Raw genomic sequence first — 15781 nt, 5'->3', positions numbered from 1 at the left:
CCCTCAGGCAATTGCACATTTGGAAAGAGACAAAGCTCATCATAGTCCAGCACTCCTTGCTTATTTAACCCCTGACTTTTCCTCATAAATTCATCAAAACGGTCCAGGCGCTTGAGTAACCTCATATCAACAGGAGCAGAAGATTCTTCTATTTCTGGTTTAGTTTGGGCAGTATGGTCTGGCAGTAAGGGCTCTGTAGCGGTGGGATAAAAAGTATACTGCTCAGGAAGCATATTCGAAGTGACTTGTGGTGGTGGAATTTGTGTGTGAGTAGGAAGAAATGAAGGATTAGGAGGGTAGGTGTATGGCAAATTTGTGGTGGTATAGGTGAAAGTTGCTTCGGGTGGAATAGGGAAAGATGGTATAACAATAGTTTGAGTCGGGGGTATGACAAATGGTTCTTACTCAGGTTGTCTGACGGGTACGGGCTCGGGTTGAACTCCGCTACTGATAAGCTCATCAATCAATTTCCTTTGGGCCGCCATCTCGGTAGCCATCTCACCAAACTTAGTAAGCATCTCGATTAGCTGAACCCCTAAACTCGTAGTCTCAGGTTGAGCTGCAGTAGCAGACCTATCCGATGGTTCCGGTTGTGAACTCATGTTTACACGACTCCTCTGGGCTTGACTACGGGATCGTGTTATGATGGGGCTTCGACGAGAAGCTATGTTTAAATATTACCTGAGAATTTTTGAAAGGAATTGCCTTTAGATTTAGCCCTCGCTTAGCTATTCCAATAAAAATAAAGAAAGGGAAAAGAAAAAGACAAGAGTTAGTAAATATCCAAAAAATTCGGATGCATGTCCTATGGGGGAACCCTTTTTGTGCCAAGGGTAAGCCTAATATGATGTAATCCTCTGAGGTAGGCACTAACCATACATGATGGATCCGATCAACTTAGTAACATTTGATTTGAAAAGCAATTTGAAAATTTTGGGCCAATTGAATAGTGGGAGGCCTTTTAACAAAATGAGGACAAATCCAAACGAATGAATGGTTTTGGTTGGCCCAGGAATTTGGTACAAATCATTTTGTTATTGGGGAGATTGCAATTTCTTACATGGATCGAAACCTTAATCTATCCAAATGGAATGAATGCGATGAGCGATTTTCTCAAAAACAAACAGCTATCCCAACTCTTGACATCAAAACCCCTAAGTTGTCAAATGGATCAGACGAAATTGATGAACTTTGTTGGATCGCCCTAAAAAATGGATACCTTGGTCAAATAGATTGAATAAAATTAACGATTTATTCAAAAAAAATGACTAGATTACCTTAAAAGAGTAAACTGGTCAAATGAATTGAATGAAATTTGATAACTTATTTGAAATTGACCAGATCATCCTAAAAGGTAAATTGGTCAGTTGAATGAAATTGGTGATTTTCAAAATAGATTGCCCTAAAAATGAGCAAATTGATAAAATGGACTGGATGGAATTGATGAATAAATTGGTCAAATTGTTTGAATAGAATTGATGATTTGTTGACTAAGTTGTCCTAAAATGAATGAATTAACAAAATGAAATTGATAAATAATTTGATCAAATGAATTGAATGGAATTGATGGTTTATTCAAAAATCGATGGAATTATCTCCCCTTTGGTAGTTTCAAAAATGCATTGCGATGCATTAGCCTATGAGCCTCCTACAATCAAGATTTGGCCTCAATAAGTTTACCATCTCAATAATGAGGAATTATTTGCGAATTTCTTCAAGTTAATGTCCTTTAAGCAAGGGATTTTACCAACTATGTTAAAAATGGCCAAAGAATGATCGTTAGATGCTCATATTCTAATGTACCAAAGATCGCCCCAGGGTCATGGAAAGGATCGGATCCTACCTTACCTTGTGCACTACCCCTTTGGATGGTACAAAAATATAAACGTGCAAGTCTCCTTGGATTAAATATCCGAGACACAGGGCGGTTTATTCCTAACGTGGGATCCCCTAAATGGCATTCCCTTTCTATGGTTTATGCGTGATGCCAGTTTATTAAAGCAGTAAAATATGCAATTTGAAATGAAACATGACCTAAGGGACCCTTTAATTGCCAGGGTAGACCTAAAATGATATGGCATTATTAATTTATGAACGAAATATACCAAAATTTCTTAAACGTGCAATAGCCTATCTGCAAGGGTAGGTTCTAAAAGAAGATCATGCCAGACCTTTTATCTCTTAATGTTTGTGAATGCAAAAGGCAAGAAACAAGGAAAGTTAGCTCAACACATAACACATTGTGGCAATCAAATAATAATAATAAAATATAGAAAGCAGAAATAAGGTGAGAGGGTTGGAATCCCTCCCCTCGTGCATAGTGTCCCTAGTTCAGGATAAGGTCGACTCTATCCTAGGCAATTCTAATATGGATGCATGAGGTTTGGCTCACTAATGCATCTAGACTCGATAAGGTTTCGGCTCCCAAGCCTTCAGACCTAAAGGCGAAGGGTCATCACTCCCAGGGCTTTTGATCGGTGGCTCGAGTGATCCCTTAGGTAGCGCCATGGGCGCAGAGCACACCATCTGCTTACCCAAGGCAATCGATCCTAATCCTACAAGGAGGTGTGGGAAACGCCCACGAAAAAGAAAAAAATAGGGTAAATAAGACTATGCATGCACGTATGAGGTGCTTTCTTATTGAGGGGAGGGATTGTACCATTAGATGCGGCCGAGGGTTCTAGGATAATGTCCCCCACCCAAATGCAATGCAAATCGCGGGATCACATAGATAAACCATTCATCCATCAAATCAATCGTACGCAAATGTGTGAGGGAGTGAGTTGATACGCGCGAAATGCAAAACCCTAAAAAAGGAAAAAATGCAATCCTAAACATCCAAATGCGATATATGGAAAGGTTCAAAGAAGAAAAAGATTGACTAAATCAAATTTGCTCGGACTCTCTAAGTCCCCAGTGGAGTCGCCAACTGTCGTGCCCCATTTTTTATAAAACAAACGAATGGTTTAAAAAAGTGAATTTTTGATTAAAAATATGAATTTTTTATTTAAAAAGAAAATGGGCCTAAATGGGGTTTGAAAGTATGACGATTTGGGCCCAAATTATAGTTTAAAAATGATTTTTGAATAAAAATCGGAGTCGCCACTTGGCATAGATTTAAGGTGTACCAAGTCACCTAAAATGAATTTTACAAAGGAAAAAGTAGAAAAACCCCTTTTAAACGACTTCTAGTCTACGTAAATCAAAGAAAAAGGTTCGGGAGTCACATTTGAAGAAAGGGAAAACAAGGATAAGAATCCAAGGCACCCTTTCAACCTAGCCAAGGCTAGTTGCGCGATTTAGTCAAAGATTTTCTTATTTTAATCTAAAGATTTATCACATTTGGATGTACTATATGAATGCAAACCCTAGACCTAAGAGGGTATCGGGGGTCGAAATTTCTCTTCAAAGCTCAATTGATGCCAATCACATTAATTGTGATGCCCAATGTGGACTCTTTGGAGAGGTCACGAATAATGCAAAAATATGAGGCTTTAAGAAAAGAAAAAGAAAATAAAAGTAATTATACGAATATACGTGGCCTAAAGGAATGCATCATGTCGGGTACAGGGGACTAATGTTTATGACTCAATTTTCCCTTTAATAGAGGAAATACGAGCGTGCTAAGGCTAAAAAGCCAAACTCGTCCATATCCCATATCCAAGGGATAACTTCCTAACCTATACAAGTAAATGACCCTAATAACTAAAATGAAATGCAAAGTCCTAAAATCATGTTTCAAATACGGGAAAAGGGTGAAGGTTCATGCAAAAGATGTAAAAACACTAAAAGGAAAAATGAATGAAATGTAGTGAAGGCATGCGAATATGAACTAGCGAGGGGTGGTCCTATTGGGTCTAGCATTGGACTAGCCCTTTACTAACGCTCTCTCACAAGCATTGGACTTGTGAGAGTTCGAAGGGAAGACCATGACTAGCATTGGACTAGCCACGGTACGTGTATTCCATTCACATAATCAGATATAATACTGAAAACAAATAGACATGCAAAGCACCTAGTTTCACATAGCACGTAGCACATAAGCATGCTTATCTAGATGCAAAGGCCTGGGAAAGCGATAAACACATAGGCATATAGGCACACACAAACAAATAGCACATAAGCCCTATCTATTACACTTGAGGGGGGAGCCTACTACAATCTAAGAAGGGAATGTGAAATAAAATGAAATAAGGCAAGCCAAACTATTACAACTTGGCATTGAAATGCCTTTCAAATAATTACATTAGAAGGCAATGAAAATTAATGGAAAGCAAAGTAAATAACTAAATCAAATCAAGAAAAAATAAAAACAAAATAAAATATAATAAACAAAAACGAAGTAAAACATATAAAATTCACGAAAAACAACATAGGAGCACGTTGGAAAAATAAAATCAAGAAGATAGAGGGTTACCTCCCTTGAGTTGTGACTCTAATGGAATGAGATACACTTATTTCCCCACCAAAATCAAAGAAAAGGTCAAGGCCTCACAGATAGTTATGAAATTGAACCATTAAAACATTGAAACAACTAAACAGTTCATGTTCACTAAATAAAGACCCAATTGGAAGCATTAACCAATCGTTCAAGTCCAATTAAAACACTTAGGAAACCTCAAATGTCCATAAGTAATGAAAAAGTCAAGCAATGATTCAAAATGCAATTACTTTAGGACCTAATTGCAAGAAATCAAAATATAATTGGGCCTTTGTAAGACAAAGGGAAACTTAGAGGGTTAAAGTGTAATTTTTAGAATTACTTTCCATGCATGCTACGAAGAAACAAATTCTCATCTCTGGTTTCCCTTTCTCTGCAGCCTACTGTGTTTCATTACCGACCCAAACATTACCAACAAACATCAACTTTTGAATCAAACGATCACAAGACACTCCCCCAATCAACAACCAAGCCAAATATTACATTCTTGTTGCAAGATCAAATAAGAAAAATCTGGTTCGGTGACTGCTAGCAAAACAAAGTGCAGCAGTGGTTTTCATACCAGCAAAACAAAGGTGCAGCCAAATATTTTTATGCCCTTGAAAAACTAAAATCTGATCATGATGAAACAATCATCCATCAACTGATAAACTTTGATGCTATAAATACGAGACATGAAAGCATGAAGAACAGAAATGTGGACATACATGTATCGGGAAAAATGAGAGACATATCAGCGAATTCAAATGTGAATGAGCAGCTTTTGCCGTAGGCACTTTGGACCTGACTCTCATTCATCCAATACAGATAACACTACTTTCATCAAAACAGATCAGCTTGTCTCAAATTAATGCTTGAATGGTTTTGTGCTAACATGACTTGAGAAAACAACGGAACATTTGCAAGCCAAGAAAAAATCATTTTTTGACATTATAAACTTGTTCAAAGCCGAAACATTAGCCGAACACAGATGCACATATAGAGCAAGGATCAACCAATCATGCTCACAAATTTCAGCAAATGCATACAATGGCCGAACCATGACAATAAACCAGATTCGTTCAACAAGATTTCCAACCATTTTATTATCAAACATGCGTATCCAAATAATCAAACTCCAAGCAGACAGCCAAAACTTACCATTTACTTCGTTTAACATTGAAACCCAAACGCAAACAACAAGAAACAAAGAAGCAACAGCCAAAGAAACATCAAAACAGACCTGTCTGCAATTTTAAGCCATTTTTCTGGGTTTGCCTATTCAAATACGCAAAGACTGATTGTAAACATTGAGCAGAAACTCATGGATTCATCGGGTGACTACTATAAAAAAACTCTAAACCCTTGTTCTTGATCATACCCATCTTATAGACTCCTACTGAATCATATCTTAGCAAATGAGCAACATGGCAGAATCACAGAATCAGCGAGAGCTCAAACCAGTAGCAAACATCAGAAAAGTGACATCCGATGGCTTCATCTTTTGTGAAAACATGTTAAAATCCACAAAATAAGAAAACATCTTTACCTGAAAATGTTAGCATGTTTGATTGACCTTGAAGTCTGCCCAGATACGCATAAGGGTTCCAAAAAAACACGCTCGGTCACTTTTGCTGCAGAAATGGCTGATTTGTCGAGCGATCCTCTTCCTCCCGTTCTCAGCTTCGAAGTCTTTCTCAAAATTTTTCCAGATTTCCTTTGCTTGTTCTCAGATCCTCCCTTTCTCTCTTCTTTTCTTTGCCGAGCCTGAAACTCCTTCCTTTTCTACTCTCCTCCCCACAAACTCCGGCGCCAACCCCTATTCTCTCTACTTCTCTCCCCAGCTGCCAACCCCCTCTCTGTTTCTCTCTCAGCTATCCCGCCGTCACCCTCTCTAGCTCTCTGGTCTCTTTTTTTTACCCTTCCCTTTTTTCTATCCTTTTCACTGCCTTTCTTTCTCCGCCGTCATGCCCAGTTCCCCCATAAAACCTTGGCTGCCCTTTTCTTTTATATCAGAACCCAACTCTTTAAACCCTCACATCAATGGTGTTGATGAGAGCCAAATGGAATGGAGTTAAAGTAATCCGATGGTAAAGAAAAATGATGGACAAAACAATGGGAAAAGAAATGGAATTGCGCTCGTTTTTTTCTGATCTCTCAGCTTTGCTTCGGCTGCTTATAAGAAGAAAAAGGGCAAGCGCGCATGACATTTGTTTTCGCTTTTTTTTTTTATGAATAATTTTCTCCTTTGACCAATTTTATGCTAAAAGTCTTTAAAATAAAGATAAACAGCTAAAAGGGCAAAACGAATACAAAATAAAAATAAAAAGTAAAATAAAATAATAGATAATAATAATCTAAAATGCTATACAAATGCTAAAAAAAATCTAAAACCAAAAACATGAAATTAACAAATAAAAATAGATAAGAATTATCACTAAAAACAAAAAATAAAATAGAATAAAAATTATTTAAAAATTTGGGGTCTACACATCTCTGCTAAAACAAGTGTTCCGCCAGGTAGTACCTTTTGAACAATGAATGGCTCTTGCCAATTTGGAGCGAATTTTCCTTTGGCCTCATCCTGTACTAACAAAATTCGTTTTAGTACTTGGTCACCTTCCTCAAATGTACGCCGATGGACTTTTTTGTTGTAGGCCCGGGCCACTCGTTTTTTATAACATTGGCCGTGACAAATAGCATTAAGCCATTTTTCATCAATCAAAGACAGTTGTTCATGACGCTGCTTTATCCAATCAGTTTCTTCCAACTTAGTTTCCACTAGAATACGCAGTGAGGGGATTTCAACTTCGGCTGGTAGCACGACTTCCATCCCATACATGAGTAAATATGGGGTTGCCCCAATGGATGTTCGGATAGAAGTCCGATATGTCATTAGTGCATAAGGAAGCTTTTCATGCTAATCACGATGCTTTTCAGTCATTTTGCGAATGATCTTTTTCAGGTTTTTGTTTGCAACCTCCACAGCTCCGTTCATCTGCGGTCTATAGATGGCAGAGTTGCGATGTCTGATTTTGAATTGTTCACATAGTCCGTCCACCATGTCATTGTTGAGATTCTTGGCATTGTCTGTAATCAATGTTTCTGGTACCCTAAATCGGCATATGATGTGATCTCTTAAGAAATTTGCCACTACCTTCTTTGTCACATGCTTGAATGATTCTGCTTCGACCCACTTGGTAAAGTATTCAATTGCCACCAATATAAATCGATGCCCATTTGAAGCAGGAGAGTCAATTGTGCCGATCACGTCCATACCCCACATTGAGCAGGGCCATGGGGCAATCATACTGTGCAATTCGGTGGGAGGAGCGCGTATAACGTCGCCATGTACTTGACATTTAATACATCTCCGGACAAAGTCTATGCAATCACGTTCCATAGTGAGCCAAAAGTACCCGGTTCTCATGATTTTCTTTGCTAATAAATGGATCATGTGAGGTCCGCAAACACCGCTATGCACCTCTTTCATCATGTATTGAGCTTCATCTTCATCGATGCACCTTAAGAGGTTCAAATCTGAGGTCCTTTTGTATAATACCTCTCCGTTTAAGAAAAACTTCGAGGCAATTCTACGCAGGAAACCCTTGTCATTTGCACTAGCTTCTGGAGGGTAAGACCCGGTTTTGATGAATTTCGTAATATCATTGTACCAAGGGCTATTGCTAGAAGATTTGTCTATGACCCAACAATGAGCAGGCTTGTCTTGGAGTTGAATCCGGATAGGCTCGATTCCTAATTCGTCCGGATACTGTATCATAGAAGATAAGGTGGCCAAGGCATCGGCAAATACATTTCGGGCTCGTGAAAGATGTCTGAATTCCAAACTTTGAAACTGTCTAGCCAAATTGAGCAAATTACAATGGTATGGCAGGATTTTTGAATCTTTGGTTATCCATTGTTTCAACGTTTGGTGCACGAGTAAATCCGAATCACTGAAGACTATTAACTTTTTTACTTCTATTTCCAAAGCCATTTTAATACCAAAAATACCGGCTTCATACTCGGCCATATTGTTCGTGCAGGCAAATTGCAATTTAGCGGCTCCGGGATAATGCTTTCCTTCCGGAGATACAAGGACGGCTCCGATTCCATATCCAAAAGAATTAGCTACACCATCGAAAAACAATCTCCATCCAGGGCACTGCTCGCTCATATCTTCTACGGCACCAACAAATAAAACCTCCTCATCAGGGAAATAGGTATGGAGCGGTTGATAATCATCGTCCTTTGGATTTTCTGCCAAATGATCGGCTATCGCTTGTCCCTTGACGGCCTTTTGCGAAGTGAAAACAATATCAAATTCTAAAAGAATTATCTACCTCTTAGCAAGACGTCCGGTTGGCATCGGTTTCTCCAAGAGGTATTTCAGAGGATCAGAGCGGGAGATGAGATAGGTGGTATGATTTAGCAGGTAGTGTCTCAATTTTTGGGCTGCCCAGGCCAATGCACAACAGCTTTTCTCAACAAATGAATAATTAGCTTCATACTGTGTGAATTTCTTGCTAAGATAGTAGATGGCTTGTTCTTTCCTTCTGGAATCATCGTGCTGCCCTAAAACACAACCTACTGCTCCGTCGAGCACAGATAAGTACATGATCAAAGGCCGGCCCGATTTGGGTGGCACTAGAACCGGAGGCTGCAGCAAATAATCCTTAATCTTATCAAAAACTTGTTGGCACTCTTCATTCCAATGCAATGGCACATTCTTTTTTAACAACTTGAACAGTGGCTCGCACTTAGCGGTTAATTGAGCAATGAATCTTCCAATAAAATTAATCTTCCCCAAGAAGCTTTTCACATCTTTCTAAGTTTTTGGCAATAGCATGTCTCGAATTGCCTTGATCTTTGCCGGATCTATCTCTATACCCTTTTTGCTGACAATGAATCCAAACAGTTTACCAGCTGGTGCTCCAAAGGCACATTTCGCAGGATTTAACTTCAAATTGTACTTCCGCAACCTTTCGAACAATTTCCTTAGATCAATCAAATCGTCCTCTGCTTTCTTGGATTTGATTATAATATCATCCACGTAAACCTCCATCTCTTTGTGGATCATATCATGAAACAAAGTAGTCATGGTCCTTTGATAAGTAGCCCCGGCATTTTTTAGATCAAATGGCATTACTCGATAGCAAAATGTGCCCCAAGGGGTGATAAAAGCAGTTTTTTCTCTATCTTCTTCGGCCATCAAGATCTGATGATATCTAGCGAAACAATCACAAAAAGATTTAATTTCATGTCCGGCAGTGTTGTCCAGAATGATGTGGATATTTGGCAAAGGAAAGTCATCTTTAGGACTGGCTTTATTAAGGTCCCTATAATCAACACAGACTCGCACTTCTCCACTCTTCTTTGGAACAGGGACTGGATTCGAAAGCCAAACCAGGTAATGAGATACAATGATAATATTGGTCCTAAGCTGCTTTTCAATTTGCTCCTTTATTTTGAGGTTCATGTCCGGTTTGAATTTACGGGGCCTTTGTTTCACTGGTGGAAAAGTTGGGTCTGTGGGCAATCTGTGCACCACTATATCGGTCGAAATGCCAGTCATATCGTCATAAGACCATGCAAATACATCTTGGAACATAGACAATAACTCAATCATCTCCTTTTTCTGTTTTTCGTTCAAATGAATACTAATTTGTATCTCCTTAACCTCAGTCTCAGTGCCAATGTTAACAACTTCTGTTTCTTCTAGGTTCGATTTAGATTTCTCCTCATATTGTTCAAGATCTTTTGAAAAAGAATCAAATACTTCCTCACTATCACTCCTGTTTTGAAATTCGGATTCCATAACTTCCAAGTCGTAATTGATATAGAGATTGTCATCATCAGATTCCAGAACAGTGATATCCAAAGGGTCAAATAATTTTATTTTTGGCCATCTGAAAGAATTAAGAAATTCGAGACAATAAGCAAATAAACAAGTAAATAAACACGTAAACGAACAACATGATAAAAACAAACTGTGCATTTTCATAAAACTTTAAATCAAAGCGGAAACAATCTAAGAGCATAATTGCAAAAGATACTTTCATTGGACTATTTACATATGCAAGAAAAAGTTTTCATGAACTTCAGTAAATGACAACCCCCTTTAGATTTACCGAAACTCCTTTCGCACGGGGAGGTACTCGGCGGTCTAGTTGTGTATAGCTCCTTCGGGGATGTTTGGAAATTCCGCATCATCTGATGGACCATCTTCGGATATTGCTCCCACAAACAACTGAGTCAGGCTTGTCTCCACTTCATCAATTGGACTAAACTCAGATGTAATCACTTCGGCCGGTCTTGGAAAGGTATAGCGTAGTGGTGGAATGTTTAGAGCACCTTGCTTGCCTTCTTTTTCTACCCTTTTGCGCGCTTTCATCTCTTTTATATCTCTGGCAGTCGGACGAAATCCTAACCCAAAAAGGTCCTTCTTCTCGATGAGTTCCACTGGCTTCAGAATGCCTTGTAGATTGCGTCCCAGTCCCTTATCAAATTCGTATCCTCCGCGAATCATCTCCTTTGCCATCATGACACTGGCTGTTGGCAAAACCATTTTGTCCTTTGAATCTTCATTTGCTACCCAACTAACGGAGACAATGTCAGCTGTATGGTAGGAAGACACTGAAGCATTTCGGTTACCATCCTCTTCAGACTCGGAATCAGCAATTACAAGGCAATCTTCTTCGGCGAAAATAGTTATTAACTGATCATTCACTATAAATTTCAACATCTGATGCAATGAAGAGGGCACAGCGCCAGAACTACGAATCCACGGCCGCCCAAATAAAACATTATAGACACTGGGAAAATGCATGACTTGGCAGGCTATCTGAAATTGAGCGGGCCCCATTTCGACCACCAAATCTATTTCTCCTATAGACTCCCTTCGGGCTCCATCGAATCCTCTGACTATGGTTTCTGAGGGTCTTAATTGGATATCTTGCAACCCTAGCTTCGTTAAAGTGCTCCAGGGACAAATATTAAGGGCAGACCCATTGTCAATCAATACTTTAGGCAGCATTTTGCTATTGCACCTCACAATTACATATAGAGCTTTGTTATGACCAATTCCTTCTGCGGGTAGCTCTTTATTAGAAAAAGTGATTTGCTTGGCAGTCAGTACATCTTCAACTATGTGCGAGAAATTGTCGACCGAAATATCCTTAGGAATCTGAGCTTTCGTCAAAACTTCAAGTAACGCATCCCTGTGCAAGTCTGAGGAGAAAAGCAAGTCTAGTATGGAGATTTGGGCAGGCATTTTGTTCAGCTGGTCAACCACGTTGTATTCGCTTCTCTTAAGCCTCTTAAGAAAATCCCATGCTTCTTTTTCGGTCACCGCGGGTTTGGTAGTCGGCTCATGATTGCTTATTTTGATTGGGACGCCAGCGTGGATGAACTTGCAATCTTTCCTGACCTCGTAATAATAGACACTTCTTCCTTTAAAACTTGTTTACCTCCGATTTCCAAAACGGGCTCACTATAATTCCACGGCACTTGCCGTAAGCTTAAAACTGGCACTTGTTCTGGGAGTTCAATTACCACAGGTTCTAAAGCCTCACTTTCAGACGGAGTTAGGTCTAAAATGAAGGGCTTTTTGTCTTCCTCATACGGTGCCTCCTCTATCACAAAAGGTTGATCCATTATCCCAAATACTTCTGTCTCATTTGACATGCTTCGGACCAGCTCTTCGAATTCCTCATTATCCATGATAACTCCAACAGTATCGGCGTGCTCCGACAAGGGGTTCTTGTTTACATTTGGTCCTTGTTCTTCTCTCTTCTTAATCACGATTTCCCCTGCTTTGAGCATGTCTTGAATTTTATGCTTGAGAAGTCGGCAATTGGCAGTGGCATGACCAGGTGCCCCTGAATGATAAGCACAAATGGCCTGTGGATTGTACCCAGCCGGTATGCCATACGGGTAAGTTGGAGGGAAAATCACGCCTATTTTACCGGCAGCTTTCAATTGCTCGTATAACTGGTCCAAAGGCCTGCCTAAGTTGGTGAAGGTTCGGGTGCGGTTTTGATTGTAGGTTTCAGTGGGTTGGAGATAGTTATAAGTGGGTCTGTTTGGTTGGGGAAATCTCTGATTGTAGGGAGGACGAGGACGAGTTTGTTGAAAATTTGGTTGAGATATTTGGAAAGGGACTGTAAGCGGGTTGGTGTAATTTGGGCGAGGTCGGGGGTGGTTGATATTTGTGTTGTAAACAGGATGAGGACTTGGATAGTAGGGATAAGGTGGTGAATATGTTGGGCTGCGTTGAAAACTAGGTCTTAGTGTAGGGTTTCGGTCCCAAATAAAGGCGGCTTCCCCCTCTTTCTTTTTAAACTGCGTCTTTTTCCCACTGCTCCATTGTCCTTGCAAAGCATCCAATTGTGATTTGAGGGCAGAGACATTAACGATCTTCCCAACTCTTACGAAATCATCGTATTCTTCGAGCTTATTGACAATAGCGGCAAACGAGCATCCAGTCATGCGAAAAATTTCTTCAAAGTACGGAGGATCATGTGCCTTAATGAAGGTGCGGATAATTTCGTCCTCAGTCATTGGTGGCTCAACTTTTGCAGCTATTTTCCTCCACCTCTTAGCATAAGTTTTGTGGTCCTCAGATGGTCTCCTCTTCGCTCCTTCCAGTGTGGTTCGCGTCGGAGCCAGCTCACAATTGTACTCGTACTGCCTCATGAAAGTATTGGATAAGTCAAGCCAGGTCTTTATTTCCTCCGATTTCAGATTGGAATACCAATCGAGCGCGTCCCCCTCCAGACTTTCCCGGAATAGCCTTAAAGGAAGATTCTCATCATCTACTGGTCTTCCCAACTTGTTAGCAAACAGTCGGAGGTGCGTTTTAGGATTACCCGTCCCATCATACTTGTTAAATTTCGGGGTTTTGAACCCCACAGGAAATTGCACATTTGGAAAGAGACAAAGCTCATCGTAGTCCAACACTTCTTGCTTGTTTAATCCCTGACTTTTCCTCATAAATTCATCAAAACGGTCCAGGCGCTTGAGCAACTTCATATCCACAGGAGCAGAAGATTCTCCTATCTCTGGTTTAGTTTGGACAGTATGGTCCGGTAGGAAGGGCTCTGCAGTGGTGTGATAAAAAGTATGCGGCTCGGGGGGTATATTTGAAGTGATCTGGGGTTGTGGACCTTGCATGTGAGTAGGAAAGAATGAAGGATTAGGAGGGTAAGCGTATGTCAAATTTGGTGGTATAGGTGAAAGTTTCTTTGGGTGGAATAGGGAAAGATGGAGTAAAAGTAGTTTGAAACGGGGGTATGACAAAGAGTTCTGGCTCAGGCTGTCTGACGGGTGCAGGTTTGGGTTGAACTCCGCCGCTGATAAGTTGATCAATCAATTTCCTCTGGGCCGCCATCTCGGTGGTCATCTCGCTGAACTTAGCAAGCATCTCGGTTAGCTGGACCCCCAAATTTGTAGTCTCAGGTTGAGTTGTAGTAGTAGACCTATCCGACGGTTCCGGTTGTGAACTCATGTTTACACGATTCCTCTGGACTTGACTACGGGATCATGTTATGATGGGGTTTCGACGAGAAGTTATGTTTAAAAATTACCTGAAAGTTTTGAAAGGAATTGCCTTTAGATTTGGCCCTCACTTAGCTTTTTCAACAAAAATAAAATAAAGAAAAAGAAAAAGATAAGAGTTAGTAAATATCCAAAAAATTTGGATGCATGTCCTATGGGGGAACCCTTTTTGTGCAAAGGGTAGGCCTAGCATGATGCAACACTTTCGGAATGAGACCCGTTAATCAAACCTGTTATTTGACAAACACTTTGTGGAAAGGGAGAGATTTCACTTCATTGCAAAATACCAAATACATTTGTTTACATCATGTCACGAAGGCGATTTCGTACAAGGTCATCAAAATTTCTGAGCCTATCTAGTACAGAATCTCTACTTTCTCTAGCATATGGTATCTTGACACGTTCGGCTTGATCATATAATTCGCCACATTTCCGCTTCATCTCTTGGCGCTTTTCTCGCTCCTCTTCATATAACCTTGTGTTTTCCTCTGCCCTTTCCTTGTGTGCCTCGATGGATTTCTTCAACTGTAACACCTCTTTGTCCTTGGCTTCAACGATGGCTTTCAACTTCTTGATCTCCTCATACGGCTCACATTGCAACCCTTGCGTGATGGAGTCTTTTAACCAATCATCATATTGTGAAATTGCTACACCTTTCTGTTTGAGCTCTGGAAGGTAACTAATGCTTTCATCGTCCGATATTGTTCTCCAAGCTTCAGTGATTTGGCTCTTCATAGGGATCTCTTTTGGACATACCCCCTTATCAAAGAATACGACGACTTCACTTAACTCAGATGTAGACGGCAGTCCCTGGATGCGACCTAGTTGTCTGAGAAACCTCTTTGCGGTATATGAGATGATTCCTTGAGTACCGAGCAAGAGAACACATTCTGATGCCTTAGTGTGAAGTACTGGCTTAAAACAGTCCGTCCAATCTAATACCCACCTAATGTCATGATCTTGCAATATTTCCAAGTAGTCCACATATTCGGATGCGTTCTTCGGTAGACCCTCTTCGTTGACTCTTTTGGGATGTGTAACTATCCAATTGTACCCAACTACCGGCAAACTATTGGCAACGGACGCTTGTCTCCTAAAATGCCCTGTAGCCCATATGTTCAAAACCAAATTCGCCCCATAAAAGAACTTTTCTCCCTTTTGGCAACTGGTACAAGCTAAAAGAATGTCTGCGAGAATGGTCGGGACTATAGAGCATTGCTTACCTTGGATTCCCAAAAATAGGTCATTCACAATTTTTGCTAATTTAAAAGTTATCTTTTGATCTTTCCTCGGAAAGAAATAGATCCCAGCCATAACTATTCCGTATACTAGTGGCCTTTTGCGCTCCCATATGGCTTGGGACGTGAACACAAAATCTGTCACATGCCTCTTGAACCCGTCCCGTGGTGCAAAACGCTCAAACAGAATATTCACGGCAACGTGTTGGTCTGACCCTCGTAGTACTGACTCTTTCAATCCTATGATCTTACGAAATTCGGCCTTGTCTGAAGCGGATGGAAAAATCAAGGCAGTTCCATGCATGGGTAGATTAAGGAGGCCAACTACTTCCTCAAATGTTATAATCATTTGCCTATTACCTATTCTAAAAGCAGAACACTCTGGGTCCCAAAGATGCACTAAAGCCTCTACCAAATAACCGTTGGATTTGATCTCCTTAAAGTCTCCAATCGGTCCTAAATATTGGGCTTGTCGCGCCCCATTTTTTATAAGAAAAATAAATAAATAAATGGTTTAAAAAATGAATTTTTGATTTGAAAAATGATTTTTGATTTACAAAGAAAG

General features: G+C 40.1%; 1 pseudogene; it reads right to left on the bottom strand.

The window, feature by feature from the left end:
* Positions 1–7340: 7340 nt before the first annotated feature.
* On the bottom strand, positions 7341–10238 carry LOC113766335 (annotated as a pseudogene).
* Between the last annotated feature and the right edge of the window lie 5543 nt (positions 10239–15781).

Source organism: Coffea eugenioides, chromosome 3 (assembly GCF_003713205.1).
Source record: "Coffea eugenioides isolate CCC68of chromosome 3, Ceug_1.0, whole genome shotgun sequence".
In the NCBI taxonomy this organism is placed as follows: domain Eukaryota; kingdom Viridiplantae; phylum Streptophyta; class Magnoliopsida; order Gentianales; family Rubiaceae; genus Coffea; species Coffea eugenioides.
The sequence above is the reverse complement of the archived record's forward strand: the minus strand, read 5'-3'. Positions and strand labels throughout refer to the sequence as shown.